The following is a 5,869-nucleotide window of genomic DNA, read 5'->3' on the forward strand; positions in this document are numbered from 1 at the left end:
GACTGCATCTTTGATGTGTCTGGGTGGTTTAATACATCATCCACAGCATAATTATTAACGTCACCATGCATAAAGATATGTTCAATGTCTAATTTGTTATTCTTACCCATCAACAAATCACTGCCCTTCTGTATGAGGCTTTCGAAAAGCTCCTTTGTCTTTGTAGTTGAATCTTTGCTTGAAATTCAATACTTGACTGAGGGAACTTACAGATGTTGTATGTTTGGGGGACAGAGGAAGGGGTAGTTATTAAAAAATCATGCCAACCCCTATTATTTCATACAGAGTGAGTCTATATAACGTATCTGATTTGTTAAGCCAAATATTACTTCTGAACTCATTTAGGCTTGCCTAAAGAAATGGGGGAATACTAATGAAATGACTATATTTGAGTTATTTAATTTGTAGAATTTGTAGAATTTTCTTTTCACTTTGACATTATCGAGTATTTTGTGTATATCAATGACAAAAAATGCAATTAAATCTATTTCAATCCCACTTTGTAACTCACATTTTTGTTTTTTTGTTCAAGGGAGTGTAGACTTTCTATAAACACTGTATGTACACTGAGGGAAAAAAATATTTGATCCCCTGCTGATTTTGTACGTTTGCCACTGACAAAGAAATGATCAGTCTATAATTTTAATGGTAGGTTTATTTGGACAGTGAGAGAAAGAATAACAACAAAAAACTCCAGAAAAACGCATGTTAAAAATTTATTTGCATTTTAATGAGGGAAATAGCATTGTACGAGATCTTCAGTTTCTCGGCAATTTCTCGCATGGAATAGTCTTCATTTCGCAGAACAAGACTAAACTGACAAGTTTAAGAAGGAAGTTATTTGTGTCTGGCCATTTTGAGCCTGTTATCGAACCCACAAATGCTGATGCTCTAGATACTCAACTAATCTAAAGAAGGCCAGTTTTATTGCTTCTTTAATCAGGACCACAGTTTTCAGCTGTGCTAACGTAATTGCAAAAGGGTTTTCTAATGATCAATTAGCCTTTTAAAATTATAAATTTGGATTAGCTAACACAACGTGCCATTGGAACACAGGAGTGATGGTTGCTGATAATGGGCCTCTGTACACCTATGTAGATATTGTAACGTTCTTCGTCGGGCGAAAGAGAGGAGGACCAAAATGCAGCGTGATGATTATCCATTTTAATAGAATACTTGATCAACGGAAAAAAACTATAAACCGACAAAATGAACGAAGACGAAACAGTCCCGTAACATGAACACAACACGCTCTCGTTGGCTGGCCCTCGCTTCATACTCGTCGCCAAACCCACTGGCTCCATGTCATCTACAAGACCCTGCTAGGTAAAGTCCCCCCTTATCTCAGCTCGCTGGTCACCATAGCATCTCCCACCTGTAGCACACGCTCCAGCAGGTATATCTCTCTAGTCACCCCCAAAACCAATTCTTTCTTTGGCCGCCTCTCCTTCCAGTTCTCTGCTGCCAATGACTGGAACGAACTACAAAAATCTCTGAAACTGGAAACACATCTCCCTCACTAGCTTTAAGCACCAACTGTCAGAGCAGCTCACAGATTACTGCACCTGTACATAGCCCACCTATAATTTAGCCCAAACAACTACCTCTTTCCCAACTGTATTTAATTTTAATTTATTTATTTTGCTCCTTTGCACCCCATTATTTTTATTTCTACTTTGCACATTCTTCCATTGCAAAACTACCATTCCAGTGTTTTACTTGCTATATTGTATTTACTTTGCCACCATGGCCTTTTTTGCCTTTACCTCCCTTCTCACCTCATTTGCTCACATTGTATATAGACTTGTTTATACTGTATTATTGACTGTATGTCTGTTTTACTCCATGTGTAACTCTGTGTCGTTGTATCTGTCGAACTGCTTTGCTTTATCTTGGCCAGGTCGCAATTGTAAATGAGAACTTGTTCTCAACTTGCCTACCTGGTTAAATAAAGGTAAAATTAAAAAAATAAAACAAACACAGGAACACTGGAAACAGGAACAATCACCCACACTCCACAATGACAAAACAGGTTACCTAAATATGGTTCCCAATCAGAGACAACGACAAACACCTGCCTCTGATTGAGAACCATATCAGTCCAAACACATCGAAACAGACAAACTAGACATACAACATAGAATGCCCACTCATATTACACCCTGACCAACCAAAACATAGAAACAAACAACGCAAACTATGGTCAGAGTGTGACAGTACACCCCACGCCTCTGGACTGAGGGGCAACTCCAGACGGAGGGGCAGCTCCGGACGGAGGGGCTGCTCAGGACTGAGGGGCAGCTCTGGACAGAGGGGCTGCTCAGGACTGAGGGGCAGCTCAGGACCGAGTGGCAGCTCAGGACCGAGTGGCAGCTCAGGACCGAGGGGCAGCTCAGGACCGAGGGGCAGCTCCGGACCGAGGTGCAGCTCCGGACCGAAGGGCAGCTCTGGAAGGAAAGGCAGCTCCGGACTGAAGGGCGATTCTGGCAGCGCCGACGTGACACGGCTCTGGCAGCTCCTGGCTGACTGACGGCTCTGGCAGCTCCCGGCTGACTGACGGCTCTGGCAGCTCCCGGCTGACTGACGGCTCTGGCAGCTCCCGGCTGACTGACTGCTCTGGCAGCTCTGGCAGCTCCCGGCTGACTGACGGCTCTGGCAGCTCCCGGCTGACTGACGGCTCTGGCAGCTCCCGGCTGACTGACTGCTCTGGCAGCTCCCGGCTGACTGACGGCTCTGGCAGCTCCCGGCTGACTGACGGCTCTGACAGCTCCCGGCTGACTGACGGCTCTGACAGCTCCCGGCTGACTGGCTCTGACCCGGCTGACTGCGGCTCTGGCAGCTCCCGGCTGACTGACGGCTCTGGCAGCTCCCGGCTGACTGACGGCTCTGGCAGCTCCCGGCTGACTGACGGCTATGGCAGCTCCCGGCTGGCGGCTCTGGCAGCTCCCGGCTGGCTGGCGGCTCTGGCAGCTCCTGGATGGTTGGCGGCTCTGGAAGCTTCTGGCTGGCTGGCGGCTCTGGAGGCTCCTGGCTGGCTGACGGTCCTGGCTGACTGGCGGCTCCTGGCTGACTGGCGGCTCTGGCGGCTCAGGACAGACTGGCGGCTCAGGACAGACTGGCGTCTCTGGCGGCTCAGGACAGACAGGAGACTCTGGCGGCTCAGGACAGACGGGAGACTCTGGCGGCTCAGGACAGACGGGAGACTCTGGCGGCTCAGGACAGACGGGAGACTCTGGCGGCTCAGGACAGACGGGAGACTCTGGTGTCGCTGGAGGAGGAAGAAGGCTCTAGTAGCGCTGGACAGGCGGGAGCACCTGTAGACAAAAGACGGAGAGACAGCCTGGTGCGGGGGGCTGCCACCGGAGGGCTGGTGCGTGGAGGTGGCACTGGATAGACCGGACCATGAAGGCGCAGTGGAGATCTTGAGAGCAGGGCTGGCACCATCCGCCCTCTGGCTGGATCTTCACCCTAGACCGGCAGTTGTGGGAGCTGGGATGTAGCGCACCGGGCTAAGCACGCGTACTGGGAACACCGTGCGTTCCACCGCATAACACGGAGCCTGACCAGTGCAACGCCCGCCACGGTTAGCACGGCTAGGAGCGCTGTAGCGCTGAGCTGGTATAGAACGTGCAGGGCTAGGGAGGTGCACAGGAGGCCTGGTGCGTGAGGCTGGCACAGTCTTCACCAGACGACTAGCACGCACCTCAGGACGAGTATGGAGAGCCGACCCAGGTGACATCAAATCCTGACACGCTCCGCCGGGCGGATGTCGTGCCTGATGCACCAACACAGCACATCCCTCATAACTCTCTCCTCCAATTTCCCCATTAACTCCTTCACTGTCTCTGCTTCGCTCACCTCCAACACCACCCTGACCGGCTCTGGTTCCCTCCTTGGCTCCTTACGGTAAGCACGGGAAGTTGGCGCAGGTCTCCTACCTGGCTTCGCCACACTCCCCGTGTGCCCACTTCATGAAATTTTTGGGGCTGCCTCTCGGGCTTCCAGCTGCGCTGCCGTGCTGCCTCCTCATACCAGCATCTCTCTGCTTTCGCTGCCTCCAGCTCTGCTTTGGGACAGCGAAATTCCCCTGGCTGAGTCCAGGGTCCTTTGCCGTCCAGAATCTCCTCCCATGTCCAGGAGTCCTGTGTACTTTGCCGCTGCTGCTGCTGCCTTTTACCACGCTGCTTGGTCCTTGGTTGGTGGGTGATTCTGTCACGATCGTCGTCCTCCTCGTCTGAGGAGGAGTAGTTGGAAGGATCGGAGGACCAAAATGCAGCATGGTATGTGCTCATTGTGAATTTGATGAACAGAGAACACTTGAACAAACTATACAAAACAATAAATGAATAACGACCGTGAAGCTATAATAAGAACTGTGCTGACACAAGCAACTAACATAGACAATCACCCACAACCCACAATGACAAAACAGGCTACCTAAATATGGTTCCCAATCAGAGACAACGACAAACACCTGCCTCTGATTGAGAACCATATCAGGCCAAACACAGAAACAGACAAATTAGACATCCAACATAGAATGCCCACTCAGATCACACCCTGACCAAACAAAACATAGAAACATACAAAGCAAACTATGGTCAGGGTGTGACAAACGCTCTTTTGCTGGGATGAATGCAGGAGCAGATTTCAGAAGCAGGACAAGACACCCCCTTTTTTTTTTACTGATGACTGACATAAGGGCATGTATGTGATAGGCCTATATGATTATGATGGTCATAATGCTTCTTGACAGTGTCATAAAGTGTATTTTCTTAGTCCAACTAAAGTGACATAGGATGGTCATAATGCTTCTTGACAGTATCATAAAGTGTATTTTCTTAGTCCAACTAAAGTGACATAGGATGGTCATAAAGCTTCTTGACAGTATCATAAAGTGCATTTTCTTAGTCCAAGTGAAGTGGCACAGGATGGTCATAATGCTTAATGACAGTGTATTTTCTACAAGTTATTTAAAATATGATGAAAAAAAACATGACTGTAAAGAATTCATTACAACAAGAACAACAAAGGACTTAAGAAACACATTTTCAAACAAAAGGAAACTTCTTGGCAGGGAAAAAATACATTTGAATAAATGTGGGGTTTGACACTCTTATGTAGGTGTCATAACCAAACATAAAATAATGCAACATATGTCACAACAGGTGTAAATATATGGGTCATGACAGTGCTATGACCATAATATGACAGGTTATGACAAGTTATGTTAGCTGTTATGACATATTATGACAGGGTTATGACTGTCATAACATGACATGAAGCTGGGTGTCAAGAAAAGTGTTACTTTACAATAGGCTAATTAGTATGAAATAATTATGTTGTCATGCATGTGTTGTGCAGTTGAACATTCTGTCATTCTTTTAAAGGAAACCTATTTCTTATTTTTCAGATGTTGGGGTGCTGCTTTGTAGTGTTGCTATACAAGAGCAAAAAGGTGTTGGCTCAGAATGTTTGCAAACCAATGTCAAATTAGTCCCTGAAACATCAAAATGTCTAGTCATTCTCTGGTGACTGGTTGAATTTGACTGGAGCATAGTTTATCTACTATTATTGTGTAAATGTCATTACACTCCATAGTTTGGGTCTTGGGACCACAAATTATTTAATGTTTTAGATTATTGAAAATAATCTGCCAGATCATTTGTTTGGCCTCTATCTATGTCAGTACATTTGGTTACGTTTTTGTGTCAAAGGGTCATTTTGTGAGAGGGAAGCCCGAACTGAAAGGAACCCCAGGCTCCATTTCCCTTTGACCTTAGTGTTCAGTGATTGCAGATCTGTAAAACCCAGAAGGGTGTACAATAATGCGTATGCTCACCGAATGTTGTTATATTACCATATTGCT

This window comes from Oncorhynchus tshawytscha, linkage group LG23 (assembly GCF_018296145.1).
Source record: "Oncorhynchus tshawytscha isolate Ot180627B linkage group LG23, Otsh_v2.0, whole genome shotgun sequence".
Lineage (NCBI taxonomy): Eukaryota > Metazoa > Chordata > Actinopteri > Salmoniformes > Salmonidae > Oncorhynchus > Oncorhynchus tshawytscha.